Consider the following 16,178-nt stretch of genomic DNA (forward strand, 5'->3'; position numbering starts at 1 on the left):
ATTCCCTAGGTTCCATCTCTCATTTAATTTATACCTCTTTGTTCAAAAACTCCTTCTCTGGGAAGCCTCCCCAGTTATCCCATTTAGAATAGCAACCTCTGTCATTTTCTATCCCTCAAACCCACTTTATTTTTTTTCCAAAGTACTTATTTCAAGTTGACATTGACATTGTATTACTTATCTATTTGATGGTGTGTTTTTCCCTCTAGAATGAGAGCTCCATGAGGGCAAGAACTGTGTCTTTCTCTGTTATATCTCTGGTCAGGAACATAATTTGCGTGTAAGTTAATGAAAACCAGGGACATAGGGGGAGTGTACTTTCAGTAGAAAGAAAAATGAGTTTCGTTTTGAATATGTTGAATCTGAACAGTCTTTGGAATAGTCACATCAGAAGTTTAGAAGACAGTTACCAATTCAGGTTTCTAGGTAAAGACAGAGAAGTGGAAGTTCCTCAGAGTCCAGTACCCTGTAAAGTGAATGGGGGAGAATAAGCTAGAACAGCAGTTCCCAAGTTGCTCTGGGGAATATTAGTCCCATGAGAGGCTCTTTGAAAAAAAGAATAGCATGGCCATATTCTTTCAGTGGAACAGAACCCAATCCAAACAGATGTAATAAAAGAAAAATAAATAAATAAGCAAAGAAAGAGACATAGACAGAGAGACAGAGAGAGAGAGACAGAGAAATGAAGGAAGGGGAAGGGGACTTAATGGCTCACGTAACTGCAAAGTCCAGAGGCTCAGGCTGGTCCAGATCCAGGGACTCAAAGAGCGATACCAGAACTTGGTCTCTCTTCACCTCTCAGCTCTGTCCTTGTCTTCTCTGAGTTACTGCACTCTCAGCCAGCCTCCTTTGAAATGGGCCAAATGGCAAGTAGGTCACCAGAATTGGTTCCAATTCCTTCAACCAGCAAACCCAGCTAAACACACTTCCTCTTCCACAACAGTTTCCCCCCACCAAAAAAAAAAAAATTCAAGGAATCAGACCTAAGGAGCTGGTCTGGCTTGAGTCATGCACCCAGAGGGATAAGTGTTCTGATTCTGAGTCTGGGATGTATCTGATAAGGTGTGCTAGAGGCCCCTACAACTCAACTCTGCACATCTCTTCCCAACTCCACATTCAGTCATTTCACTTGGTAGCTTGAAACTGGCCATGGTGGGAGTATTTACACTGTGGAAATGGGCAAATGCTATAAATCAAGGCTTTTTTTTCTGTGGAGACCTGGTTGTTAAACACCTACCAGCACATCACTCATCTAATGACCATTTCTAAAGCAAGGCAATGGGAAATGGACCCCCAGAACTGAAGGACTAAGAATGACGTAGGGGCGGCTCTCTAATGGGAAATCAGGATATTGTTACGGAAAGATGGGAGAATGAATGTTGGGCCGTGTCCTCTACACCGTATATTAAGTTATATTGTATTATCACATTGCATCACATCACATTATATTATAATTGGAGATCTATAATGAACTAATGGCTCTACAATGGCCTATAATCTAAAAAGCTGTTTGACTTTATTTAATCCATTGTCACCCAAACTTCTCTGATTAGGGAGTCCCTTTTTTCATAAAACTTGGATTAACTTCTTAACATCTTTGGAAACTAGTGAGCCGGAGTATAGAGACAGAAGATAAGGGAACTAAGAATAAAAATAATATTAATGTGTAGATCTATTGCTGTGTTAGTGGCTGGGAAAAAAACACAATTCTTTTGTTTCCCTCTCCCTTGAATAGCAATTAGAAAATACCTAAAGTAAAGAAAGCGTTGATTTTAAGCCAGCTAAGATGTATGCATATTTTATTTTGACTTTTAGCCAATAAAAAAAGTTTAAAATCAAAGGAACAACAAATTTCCTATATATATTAGGCTGGATAGTACATGTTAATTTCTAATACTTTTGTGAGCTGTAATTAACCTTGGGTCTTTGAGAAATCAAATGTTAAGCTTTTAAGCGTTTAAGTATGAAACTTAATCTAATGATATGATAGGAACAAAAAATGAAAAACAGAGAGCAATAGAAAACTATTTATACTTAACTAATAGGAAATTGATTATACTCTATGTTTTGAAAGGGTCTTATAAAGCAAACTTCATGAGGATAAGCGCTCTGTTTGTTTTGCTCACTGTTGTATCCTTAGCACTTGTATGTAGTAAGTGCTCAATAAATATGTATTGAATATTGAATTTAAAAATCTAAAATTGATGACAGAGGAATGTTTTTATCCCATCTTATGTTTCCTCATAAACCTGCCCGTCACGCATCCCTTCATTTAGGATTGATCTTCCTTCCACAGCCCTGATCACAAATCTCCACGGCCATCTAAAAGATTTTATGTTTTTGCATGCTCTCTCCCCAACCCCATTTTTGCCTTGCTTTGCAAACTTAGTAAGGGTTGCATTTCTACCATTTGCAGGAAAGGAGTTGTCATTGATCAATCTTCACTGATGTCTATTATACTGAAAACTGTATTTGTGAATTATTGATATTCTTTGTTCTTTAACTGAAATTTCTTACTTCCTAAAGATGGACAAATGTATTGAAAACCCAGGGCTCAATAAATATAATTCTTGTGTAATTCTAAGAAACTCCTAACAAAACTGCTGTGTGTAAAGATGTTGTCGTACGGCAGAAGCAAAACCTACACTCTCTTTAAATCTGTTGGAAGCAACTGGGGGTGCTCCTGGCTGTTGGGGTTTTGAATACAGAGACACTTTCATTTGGAGGGAAGCAGTAACCCCATAGAGGTAAACGGTAGTGTGAAACTCTGATCGTGGGGTCTCAGTGCAGACGGGAGAAGCTTGGGGACAGTGGGAAGGGCCAGGCCCTGCAGACACAGTCCTGTACGAGATGGCAGAATGCAAATAATACCCAGAAGAAATAGCACATCATCTATCTCACTGAGTAATAAAATCCGAAACAGGGATGTAATGAGAGAAAGAGTTAGATTCATGCCGATAGAGGCAAAGGAGAGGAGCAAATTGTGCTAAGCAGAGACTGGAGAACATTCAGACCAGGCCTTCAGATTGAGAAGGGCTCTGCATAGCACTCGGTCAAAGCTCAACTGTGTCAGAACCTCACCTACAGCAGCAACAAATTGTAGGTGAGATCCTAGTGAAGCTCCTGAAACTAGAAGCGGCAAAAGAGTTAGCAGTCAGACTGGCACTGATAGTGGAACACAGCGTCCAGTAATTAGGAGTGTAGGTTTTGGAGGCAGACTGCGGCGGGTTGAATTACACGGTTTGTCAATGTCTGTGTGGCCTCCTTTGTAAATGGGGGTGACAACCCTCCCTGCAACTCACAGGGTTGCAGAGAGGATGGAGTGAGTTGGTACACAGTACCTGGCACCCCGTAAGTGCTCAATAAATGTTCATTGCGGGTATCTAGCAAGTAAGTGTTCTGAACCCTACTTTTAGCCAGTGTCTTCTAAATCACTATAATGACTTTCGAATTAGACTGGAATTCAAATCTTTGTTATTTTACTTCTTTGAGCTTCGGTCTCTTCACCTATAAGTGGGACTAATACCTATAACACAAAGAAAGTGCCCAGAGCCAAGACTCTTCATGTTAATAACCAATCAATACTCATCTCTCAACTTGAGGGTCACGTGTACACCTGTTTCTCTTTCCTAGAGTTAAGAAAAAAATCTAGCGAGCTTAGATTAATCAATTTAGTCCAGGTTAGGCCTATCTAGGTGGGTAGAATGAGATTCTATGAGCACTCGAGTTTGAACTGGATTGTATTTTAATTTAGGTAGCGTTAAGGTTTCTGTCAGCTCTTTGAGTGTAAGATTCTGTGATTAAACAGCCAGAAAAACCAGATTTCTTGGGCATGTCACAGAAAAGAATCTCAGAGCTGCAGACATCTTTGAGAGCGGTGTCCTCAGATACCTTAAGTTCCAGCAGGGAAATCATCAACAGCAATGTCGCTGTTGGCCGGAGCTGCCACAGTGATGGCCACTTCTGTTTTCCAATATAAGACCCAGGCGGTGTACCAGATTAGGTGCCCAAAGGAAACTCCAGGGACGTTGCAGTTATTAAAATTAATTATTTAACTGACTTGTTATTTTTCAGCTACCCGACGTTAGAGACCTTGAGTTAATTCTGCTGGCAAATGTGTAACCATTGAAAATTCTCCACAGTCAGAAACTGGAAGCAAAAACTCACTCTCTTTCGGTTTTAGATTTTTTGGTCTTGTACAGTACATTGAAGGCTGTGGATTAAGTGCACTAGTTAGAATAATACATTCAGGGCTTCCCTGGTGGCGCAGTGGTTGAGAATCTGCCTGCTAATGCAGGGGACACAGGTTCGAGCCCTCGTCTGGGAAGATCCCACATGCCGCGGAGCAACCGGGCCCGTGAGCCACAACTACTGAGCCTGCGCGTCTGGAGCCTGTGCCCCGCAACGGGAGGGGCCGCGATAGTGAAAGGCCCGCGCACCGCGATGAAGAGCGGCCTCCACTTGCCGCAACTAGAGAAAGCCCTCACACGAAAACTAAGAGACCCAACACAGCCATAAATAAATAAATAAAGTATTAAAAAAAAAAAACTAATCTTTCAAAAAAAAAAAAAAAAGAATAATGCATTCAAGGATTTAAGGAATCTGGGTCCGATTTCGAACCACTCCACTACCTCTGGCTTGACCGCAGCTCAATTCCTTAATCTTTTGGCTTCTTTTTCCATCTGTGCAAGATGCCTCTGGCAACACACTGAGTGCAGTAGCTGTAGGAACAAATTAAATAATGGGCTTAATATCACCACCGAGATTGGAGTAAATAGCTCTTTTGTGGGATCCATTAGCTCAACTGAGAATATGATCACAGGATTCTGGGTCTATGATGGACTATAAGGAATAATGTAGCATCAATTTGAATGTCTTGTGTTGCCCCTGAGTGACTCTAGACAACACATAAAGAATATAGGGGAAGAAAGAGAAAAGCAAGGACAGAGGAGAGAGCTTGGTAAGTCAAAAGGAAGAGATAAAAGCTGAAGGGATGGAGGACCAAAAGATAAGACGTGTGATGTGAGTGGACACATATGCAGAAAAGAGAAGATGGGAGAGGCAGGAAGAGAAACAGGACAGTGACTGAGTGAGAGGACGGCAAGGATTTGAAATGAAGTTTCAATCGGACAGTTCATTGGGACCTAAAGGGAGGGATGCAGAAGGGGGCAGAGCAGAGGGGGCAGGCAGGGTTTATTCCAGAAAGAGAGGATTTGCTAGTGGTGTCCTCTCCTGCCTTCAGTGGCTCTCTCCACACTCCTGGTACTCCCTCCCCAACCCTAGGCTCTGGCTCTGGGAGTTAGCCTTAACAGCTTAAGACTTTTAACCTCTCAGAAGTATAAGAATTTTAACAAGATTCTTGAGGTGACAGGTCTTAGGACCCAGGGAGTTAACTAAATGTTAGTCTCTCAGGGGAAAGGACCCCCCCCCCCTTACTCAGTGCTTCTCAAATCAAACAATTTCTAATTCCTAGGCTTTACCCACTGAGGATAACAGGATTTATAACCACCTCACGACCACATATAGTGATTTTTTAAATCACTTTATTATTAATTAATTAATTTATTTATTTATGGCTGTGTTGGGTCTTCGTTTCTGTGCGAGGGCTTTCTCTAGTTGCTGCGAGCTGGGGCCACTCTTCATCGCGGTGCGCGGGCCTCTCACTGTCGCGGCCTCTCTTGTTGCGGAGCACAGGCTCCAGACGCGCAGGCTCAGTAGTTGTGGCTCACGGGCTTTGTTGCTCCGCGGCACGTGGGATCTTCCCAGACCAGGGCTCGAACCCCTGTCCCCTGCATTGGCAAGCAGACTCTCAACCACTGCGCCACCAGGGAAGCCCCGGAAAAACTATTATGTACACCCCTTGCCTGAGGAAAACTATAGAATATTCAACGCAGCCCCGTAAGAGGTTTTATAGAAATTAACTCATTTGTCCTATCTGCCACCTTCTGATAGGTACTTTTAATTAGTCCTTTTTATAAAGAAAGAAACTGGTAAAACCAAGATTTGATATTATGTCCTTGGCTTGCCTTCGTAGGGCAGAATAAAAAAAGAATAATAACTCTATAGGAGTCCACTATTTACTTTCAACAATAGCAATTTCAAAGTTATTCACCAGAAAAAATAAATCAGCTCTGCCTGTCATCAAAAGGTGGCCAAAACCAATGATGTGTCATGCAGTGTCCCTGTTAACTTAGACATTTGAATATCCATCATATAAGGACCCTTGTGACAAATTCCTCTCCAAGCTTGAGCCAGAAAAGACTTTCTCCTAAATAAATTCTGCTTTATGATTCCTTGCACTTGACAATGAGAGTTACAAAAACCTTCATTTCCCCTATTTCATTTGGCTATGGGGAAGCCTGGAGCTAAGTTTTGTGCTCAAATGTTATTGTTTGTCTTAGCCAGAAGGTTTGTTTGTTTTTGTTTTTTTGTTTAATATTTGTCTTTCATTGTAAACCACCTTCAGTCTCTTTGAAAGAAGGCACAGTATAAATAAGCAAAAGACAAAATGCAATCCTGTTGTGGCCATGCTGGGGATATAATAATTTACCAAAATAGTTTACATAACACCCCTGAAATCTTTCTATTTGAAAGAGAATATTTTAAACAGAATCCAGGGAAGATAATATCTTTCATGGTGTTTATTGCATTTTTCATGCCCCTCAAATAACATTCCAAACCACTGTGGGTAAAGAACATAACATCTAGAGAAAATTAGCTGATTATTCTCATGTATCTTCTTGTCATATATCTAATTCAAGTTTTGTATCTTGTCCAAAACTGTGCTCTAAAATAAACCAATTTAAATCTACATTTATTAGTCAGGCTTAAAGTGAAGAACAGCTTCACTCATTTCAACTATTCGCTGGCTAATAACTATGCTTAATTTGTAGATTTTTATTTGTTTCCAAAATTTCTTCCAGGAACAAAGCCATATCTTGTCCCACTGATTGGTAAACAGTACGCATGTTAGATCACACATCCCAAGAAGCCTGCGTATGGGCCAAGATATGAGTAATTTAATAACAAAACCCCATCATCTCACATTTGCTGCTTTTGTGAGTGATTGATCCTTTCAAAGAATAAAGTCTTTCATTTCCAAAATTTTCATTACAGGTGTGATTATGATTTTTGTTTCACTTAAAGATTTTTTTTTTATATTTAAGCATTTGAAATGAAATCTTATTTACAAAAAGATTTTTTTTTAATGAATAAAACAGAAAAGCAGGGAGAAAAGAAAAGCCAATAGCTAGAAAGAAGAACACAAATCTTGGGCATAAAATAATTAACAAAGAAATCAGCTCTGCTTATCCAGCAAGTAGTTTAAGTTCAACTTTTTTGCTGCTTCATTCCCATTCAATTTTAGCTTATTATATAATCTACCTTCTTACTTCTAATTATGTAATCATTTCCATTTCATTCTTTATTTGTTCAACAAACATTGAATGAGAACTACTGTCAGACTCGTCATATTATACAACATAAACTTCAAACGAAACAACTTTATGTTCTGATACTTAGTTTGCAACATCTTAGATTTTTTGTAAAAAAAAAGTAATTATTATATAAAATAGTATTTACAACATAGACTGGTCTATGACAAGGGAAATAAAAATGGTGTCAATCCGCGGCACGCGAAATTGAGTTGAAATTCCTTTAAGAACCCACAGTGATTAATTCACTTTTTTTTTTTTAAATTTATTTATTTATTTATTTATGGCTGTGTTGGGTCTTCGTTTCTGTGCGAGGGCTTTCTCTAGTTGTGGCAAGCGGGGGCCACTCTTCATCGCGGTGCGCGGGCCTCTCACGATCGCGGCCTCTCTTGTTGCGGAGCACAGGCTCCAGACATGCAGGCTCAGCAATTGTGGCTCACGGGCCCAGCTGCTCTGCGGCACGTGGGATCTTCCCAGACCAGGGCTCGAACCCGTGTTCCTTGCACTGGCAGGCAGACTCTCAACCACTGCACCACCAGGGAAGCCCTAATTCACCTTTTAAACAATAGTTAAGGAAATTTTACTACTATCAACTCAGATAGCAGAACCATATCAAGTATTGCACACTGAGTTTCTGGTCATAATCAGAAAATTGCTAACATATTTTTAAAGCCCTGGTTTTGTTATGGAAATATAAAATCCATTATTTCTCATGAAAAGTGTGTCTAACACAGCTTTTCAAACCAGACCTCAGACCTCAGCATGGTGCAGGCACCGAGGTGCTCCTTAGAAGCTGTGGCAAGTTCCTGAGTTTCCTGAACTATGAAATGGGGGTATACATCAGAGGCAATTAGCTAATCAAAGCGTAAGCTTTAAGGCGTCTTTCCAGCCCCACATCCAAGGCCCTGGCAGGAGACCTAGCAATACATTCAGGTGGTCACGTTTTTGGACAGCTGGCAAAAGTAAGATATTTTAACCACCATCAGCTGAGATTGAGGTCTCTTTCTATTTGGATTTTTCCTTTGTCACTTTCCCTTGGGTTGGGTAGTGCTGGAGCAGCTTGGGTGTGCTATATTGTTTTGTTTTTCTTTTTCCTTTGGGAGGGTTACCCAAATTGTGTAAATTTCTCATAAAACCTGCATCAACCCCTGGGTGTGATAACAGTACCTATTTTACAGGTGTGTTGTGCAGATTAAATGAGGTGATGGATGGTGCCAGACACAGTGTGTATCCAATAGATGCTAGGAATTATTATTCCCCCAAATGTTTCTATGTCTCTCTCTATTTTTCTTTGTATCTTTCTCTTTAAATATATATAAAACAGTCACAGAAGTTAGCATTCTATGTAATATGTTTAAAATTAACTACAAATTTTTCCTACGAAAGGAATTTCTCAACTCCATGTAGGGGCTGCATCATGATTTTCTTAGACCCTAGGCACTTGTGCCTTTGTTGAACCCCTTCATCCATTAAAAAATTAAAAATAAGATAAATTTCCCAAACCACCGAGGACTCAAGAACCAGGGTAACGGAAAAAGCAACATTGTACATCTTAAACAGGGGTTCCAGTACACATAGTAGAAGACTGTTTTGCAAACTAGGTCTTAGGGATAATAGGAAGCATTTAGTTTTGGCGTTCAAAATATGCACACAGATGAAGCTGGCCCTTAGAAGACTAGTGGGGACCATGTCTTACTGCGAAACACATATTTTCATTTAGGGAGCCTACTTTTCAATCAATGTACTTGCTGGTGTTCTGCGCCCATTTTAGTTACATTATCAACAGGGAAATGTTATCTCAGAAGATAAGCTTCGTTTCGCTAATTTAGAAATTGCTCAGGAATTTCATCCAAAGGTCTCTAAAAAACACGTTGGCCTTGGTGCTGGTGCATCAAATAAATCACAAATGAAACAAACAAGCTGGCTTCCTATTGAAGGTGTGTCTGCAGAGCCCTGTGACTCTGCGTGCCAGGGGCTCCATCTGGCACATTTCTGAACGTTGCAAAATTAATTGTGTCGAAGAGAACATCATCAGACGCGTCCGGCATAGAGCGTAAACATCTTCAAACCACGATTCTGCGCCATCAAACGCTCTCCAGCTAATTACATTTGGTGCATTACTCTGGAAGAAAATCGAGGCCAAGTGAAACTGCGGAAATGGGAACAATGCAAGGAGGAAAAAATCTCACCCCATTAAGGGATCCGTTTTTTCTCCGCACAAATAAGCCCACCACGCCTTGGAGGCAAGACTAGATGGCTCCAGGATACTCTCAGAATACTCCCGCGGGCCCTCTCGGGCTGAGGGAGCCCTGCATTGGGGAGGAGGAAAGTGGCCTGAGCGGCAGCGCCCCAGCCATGGGGGCATTTTAGGTAACTCATAAAATCTAAGCAATCGCTCCCCCTACCCCCGCCCAGGCGTAGAGGCTGGTTTTCGTGTGTCTTTACAAAGGAAGCTAAAACACGGCCCCACGTCGTCCTCTCCTCTATGCAATGTTTGCAAAGCGCATTGACAGCGTTTTGGGAGCCGCTCTCCGCACAGGGCCGCCGCGCACTAGGCCGGCCTTCCCTGAGCATTTGCACCAGCTGGGCCGCTCCTCTCCCCGACTCTTCCATGACCTTCCGAGATTGGCCTCGCGACTGGACTCTCCGCGGAAGCACCTCCCTCGGTACTCGGCCCCCGCGCGCGGCCGCTCTCCTCCTGCTCTCAGGGGCAGCCCCGCGGCGAGCGCCGGACGCGCGCGGCCCCGCCGCGGGGGGCGGCGCCGGGGGCGCGCGGGAGGCTTCCGGCGGGGGCGCGGGGGCGCGCGGGCGGCGGGGCGGGGCCGGGGCCGGGGGCGGGGCCGGGGCAGCAGCGCCCCCCGCCGAGCGGCGTGCAGGCACCGCCCCCGCGCGCCGCAGTCCCCGCTGGAGCGTCTCGCCACTGGCCGTGGCCGTTACTGTTGCCTCCGTGAGGCTCTGGCGGCGGCGGCGGCTCCCGGGGCTCGCGGAGGGCAGCGGGCGGACCCTCGCCCGTGGCCGCCTGGAGCAGCCCAGCGCTGGGACCGGGGAGGCAATACGGCGGCGGCGGAGGCGGCGGGTTGTGCCCGGCCCCCCTCCTCTACGCCTCCAGCCCCCGGGCGACTGCGGACTCCGGGCAGCCCCCGGGCGGCGGCCGAGGCGGCCAAGCTGACGGCCTGGGATGGCGAGATAGCGGCGCGGGAGCGGCTCGTGAGTACGGGGAGCGGGTGGGCGCGGCGCGAGGCGCGGGGAGTGGGAGCCGCGGAGCCTGGAGCCCAGTCCCGTGGGCGCGTCGCCGCGAGCGCCCGGCGGCCCGCGGGGGGCGGGGGGCAGCGCTCCGGCCGGCTTCGGCCCGGGTGTCGGGGAGCGTCCGAGAAGAGTGACCGGGAGCGGGGGGTGGGGCGCGCCAGGTCGCGCTGCTCTCCAAACACCCTTGGGCCACCCTCGGCTCCCAGAGGACGCCGACTCCCCGGCTGCGAACTTCTGCCCCACGTAGGGCAGCGAGTTCTGAGGCCACAGGCTACCTGGGGGATGGGAAGGAGCTTTAATTTTTATTTTTGTTAAGGGATGTAATCAACCAAGTGATTTCGTGACCCCGTGCCTCAACTTTTCATTAAACTAGTTCTCTGTCCCTTCCGTATTCATGGTGTATTTGATTCACCTGTATATTATGTGCTTGTATCCGAAGGCGCTATACTGATGAAAACCAGTTAAAGAGTTGGCGATCAAAGTTAGGCTTCGTAAAAGATGACACTTTTAATGCGTCATTTCAAAAGACGGAGCTGGAATCCTGAGTTGTGTCTGACAGAAAACTCTGTGCTTCAAATGCTGTGAATGTACGCCTTGAATAACATGATTCTGGCCTCCACCGTCCGCGTCCCCACCTTTGGCTACCAAAAATATATGAGATGTTTTATTTGCAGTTGGGTACCTGTGTGCTCCTTTTTGTATGGGTGTGTTATTGCAGTCAAATATTGATATAGCGTATATACTGATACTGAATGGCGTTTGAATGGAAATGAATTTTTTGCATTTTTTAATGTGTTCTTTTAAGATACATTTTTCAACAGAAAGGTTTCAGTTTAAAGTTTGCCTTCTGATTTGTTCGTTTTCAGTTTCAGATTTGTCTTTAATTAAAAAAAAAATTTGCTTGGAGTAAAATTAAGTGACTTAGTAGTATCATTTAGTCAGGGGTCCAAAAATGATTCTTAAATTAAATCTAAAGCAAATTCCCCCCCCCAGAAAAGAAATATTAAAGTGTTCGTTTAGTGCAAATGATGCTTGCCCCTTCCCTTAAATGCTGATTTTGCCACAGATCTGAACTCACATTTCACTAGTATCGGAGGGTTCCTTGTCTAAGCCTGGCAGGGGAAAGGAAACCTAAGTATAGCGTGTGTTTTTAAAAGCACTGTCCTCTTACTTGTTTCTTACGTTGACTTTCTGTTTTAGAGCCAAGGGGAAACTGTTTATTTGGAGGCTTCATTAGGTAGGTACAAGCTCGATTTAGATTTCCCTTCCAAGGGTTGAATTGAGGCTTATTTGCTTTGTAATAGGTGAGATCACAAGTGCTCCTCTCTAATTAGCTGAGACTGGGATTCTTTTCTGGGAAATAAGGATCAGGAACTTCGCTGTTGAAGAGAACAAACTTTTGTGATTTTTGAAAGCTTTTGCTTGTTGATGGTCCTCACTGAATAATATGTTGGCAATAGTATAAATTATTATAACATTAAGATTTATCATATTAATTTGTGGGACAGGCAACCTATGCACACTGTAGAAGATTCAATATGTATAAAAAGCTATAGAGTGGAAGGTATACCTCTCTCCCCGAGGCCATGCCTCACTGCACCCTGTTCTCCCCAGGACCCAGGGTTACTAACTCCTGTGTATATCTTTCCAGATAAAGCCTATGCTAGTATAAACATTTTGTATGTGTTCTTTTTATTTGTGTTTCCACAAATGAGGACGCATTGTATACTCTGTTCTGCACCAGCTCCCTGCCCTCCCCTCCCCGCAGAGTACTAAATCTTGGCAGTCTCTACATCAGTACCTAAGAGCTGTCTCATGCTCTAACAGCTGCTCAGTACTCCATTAAGGATGAACCATAATTTATTTAACCTCTTTATTGCGGTAGGTTGTTTCTACTATTTTGCTATAGAATTATTGTAAAACATTAGTTTTTGAGGTTTTTAAGTGGCTTTCAATTATTCCCAAAGGCCCAGAGGCAGTAGGAGCTTACTTCTTTGCATCATGTCCAGGAAATAAATGCCCCTTCTCTCCAAGGTACACCCTTTCCTTTTATATAATTTCAAAGCAATCCATAAGGATCCATAAGTGTCTTTGTGGTGAAGCATGAGACATCAAGGCCAGTTACTAAGGTCGTATTCCTTGATTAACACCTTAGCTCTTTGTTTCAACAAAAGAAATAAAAGAATAGATATAAGTTGTTAAGAATAATCTGTAAGAAAAATTCTTAAGAGTTTGAATATTTTGAACATGGAGAAAAAGCTCGTACCTTTGATTAAGTTGAAGATAAAGGCAGTTTATCAGTCGTAAAACTTGTTTGCCATTAGGCACTAACATCCCTGCCTTCTGTAGATTATCACCAGTATCTCATATTTTAATGTTCCTATAGTATGGTTATAAATTGTACACTTTGGGAGAAGGTTATTCATAACTTTTAAGAGGGAGTATGCTTTTAGAAAGTATTTGGCCCTTTTAAAATTAAAATTTGAGGTCTCTTAGAGTGCTTTTAAAAGAGAGTAAATTGTAGAAGTAAGACTAATGCTAGCTAGCACTTGAGCCAAATACATTATATAATTTGAGTATTAGCCAATGTTAAGCTTTATATTTCCATTATGCTTATTTCTGAGAATGATTTTAGGACTAATGTAAGAAACTGTAATAATCCTTTTTTTTTAAACTGACCAAACAAATCTTTTCACATTTAAGGTGTTTTCTTTTTCCTTTGTTATTCAGTACCTGTCCTTGTGTTACAAAACTGCTAATATTGCATCTGTTATATTCCAGGCAACTTTCTAGCAACTAAGAATATAGCAGTGCACAGGACAGACAGATCCCCTTCTAATGAGTTCACATCTTAGTGAGGGAGGTGGATAAAAAGCAGAGAAGCAATAAAGGCAATAATATCAGAGTGATAAGTGCTGGGAAAGTGATAAAATAGGTTTGCTGTGGCAAACAGGGGCAGGGTAGGGGCTGCTGTTTTAGACTGAGTGGCCCTGGAAGCCTCTCTGAGGTGGAGAGATTTGAACTGAGAGTTGAGTGTGTTTTTGGAGAATGGTGACTCAGGCAGAGGGAACAGCACATGCAAAGGCCCTGCAGCGGGGCTGAGCCTCGCATGCCAGAGGAACAGAGGGCTGCCTGTGTGGCTGGAATTTATGATGAAAAAGTGGCTGGCAGGAGAGAGCAGGCACTGGGGCTAGTGTCCTGGGTATTTGCATATGTCAAGGAACATTTATAGAAGTGGGAAAGAGACCTTGGGTGGTGGAGTTCCTCCACCTGCTGGAAGCTCCAGGAGGGCAGGCACGGATCTGCTTGTTCCTCATTGCTTCCCCCGTGCCAGGAACAGCCTTGGTCAGAATGGGCTGTGAATATTTATAGAATTAATGAATAATTAGAGAGTTTAAGAAGTAATCTTGCCTGGTTTTGGTCAAAATACCTAGATTTGGGAGTCTTTTGAGTTTTCCATCTTGGCTCTGGCCCTTGACATTACCAAATCTGGTCTACTGTTAACACATCCTCTCAAATTGTTGCTTTAAGTCAGTTGCATTTGATTTCTATTCCCTGAAATTAGAGTATGAAGCCTTAAAAGCATGCCTAATTTTCCAGGACATTATAGTGATTTCTGAGTAATTTAGTTAGAAGTTCCATCTTTGATTTTAGTGGATTAGCCATTTGCCTAAGTGTAAAAATTTCAGAGATGCCTTTTTTGGTATAGTGAATGTTTGAATCCTTTTGGGCAGATGACAGACTAATGAGCACATAAAATGTATGTATTTTATGCAGGTACTTTAATTCTCACAGGAAGAATGTGTGTGTGTTCTATTTTAGGGAGTATCAGGAACTGTGGTATTTCCTCTTCCCAACTTCTAATCTGTTTGTCATTCTAAATATATGTTCCTTTATATTAACTGAAAGCTTGGGAAATGAGTTTTGTGCCAAACAATTGTTGTAGATGCCTAATTAGAATCTGTTGTTTTTTCTTAACTGTGACTTTTGAGGTCCTGTTCGATACCAGGAGTTGTGATCTTGCAGAATGAGGGGGGTTGATTTTTTATTTCCTATCCTAATTGGTTGATACCTGAACCCAATAAGTTGTTCCCATATAAGATAATTTTATCTTCCAGCATTCTCTCTTAAGCTCTGTGCACATGCTATGTAAAGGATGGATTCTGTGACTCCAAAATCTTAAATCAAGTTACCTTTGTTTTTCATCACTCTCCTTGCAGTGAAAGGTCTTCAGGCAAATTGCGGAAGCCCATACGCATCTGTTTTATAGGCCACTGGTACATTGAGGCTTAGATGCTTGAGTTAAAGTACTTTTACTACTACCTTTACATTTCCTTTGTGAACTACAGAGATGCAGGAGTTCCAGATTTGTCTTACATTGCCTAAGATTTACAGCACATACATTCCTTACCAATCCTTGCTGCTCCTCTTGCTCGTGTGAGCAGAGGTTGTGTTGATCAAATACTGTTTTATGCTTTTATGTTGGAAGTTGAAGAAAACCTTATGGTGGGTGAATTTTTCATGTACTTTTGCAGAGAGGTGAGAAAATCTTGCCTCTACCCATTCTTCTGGTTTGTAGGGCAGATACAGAGGAAGACTGGGAATCAGTATGTGCCAGTAGCTGAGAATCTGTATCTGTATTATTAAGTGGCAGTATCCTGGAAGACCACAAGAAGGCGCTAATACTCCCATAAAGTGTGTGGCTCTTTCCTAAGGGTGACTTGGGATACTGAGGCCCCTTGCCTTCTTCTCACTGCTTGCAGGAGCAGGCTTCTCCAAGGAAACCCTGGATCGGAGGACAGTTGAAGCAGTGGTGGTGGGAACATGTGGTGGAAAATAACAAGTGGTGGCAGAAGTAATGCTTCCCATTTCTCATATTGAAAATGCTGGTGGGGCAGTGAATTGTAGACATTCTGTAGACAGAATGTGCCTTTGAATTGGGGATGAGGGTAAGCTGGAGAGAGGTGAGACTCCACCATCACGACTTAGTGCTGCAGCTGCCAGCGTGCCACCTTAAAGCTGGGTGCCAGCCTTCCCAGTCCCAGGCTTGGAGACCTGCCGCCACACCAGTGGGTCCTGTTTCATGTTTCACGCTGTAGTATTTATAGTGCATACAGTTCAAAAGCGAAGGAGGCAAGAACATCTTAGGATCCTTTTCAAACAAACAGTTAAAATCGGGAGCATAAATCTTCATCTAACACGAACCTTATCCTGTATCATTCCTTGAAGTTACCTGGATCACCAAAGTTTTACTGTAGATGTAAAATTTGGGAGGAGGGGGCTGAGAGCTTCATTCTGATTTCTAAGGAAGGACTATATATAGTCCTGTATATAACGTAAAATGCAAAGCATTTACGAGTAATAGGAGCTTAAGCATTCAAACAAAACCAAAGAAGGTATAGAATTTAAGGGCCAGAAGGGGGCCTCGGATCATCTGGTCAACTTTTTTAAGTTTACTGATAAACCAAGCCCCAGAGGTGTTCTAATTTGCCTAAGAAT

General features: G+C 42.8%; 1 protein-coding gene across 3 annotated transcripts in view; it reads left to right on the plus strand.

The window, feature by feature from the left end:
* The first annotated feature begins 10,317 nt into the window (after positions 1-10,317).
* The window catches only part of LIFR (LIF receptor subunit alpha), a 91,820-nt gene continuing 85,959 nt past the window's right edge, over positions 10,318-16,178 (plus strand). For all 3 annotated transcript variants that reach the window (XM_082453694.1, XM_082453695.1, XM_082453696.1), the window contains exon 1: positions 10,318-10,640. The gene's annotated coding sequence lies outside the window, so the exon portion shown is untranslated. The remainder of the gene's footprint in view (positions 10,641-16,178) is intronic.

This window comes from Balaenoptera physalus (assembly GCF_965194825.1).
Source record: "Balaenoptera physalus genome assembly, chromosome: 3".
Lineage (NCBI taxonomy): Eukaryota > Metazoa > Chordata > Mammalia > Artiodactyla > Balaenopteridae > Balaenoptera > Balaenoptera physalus.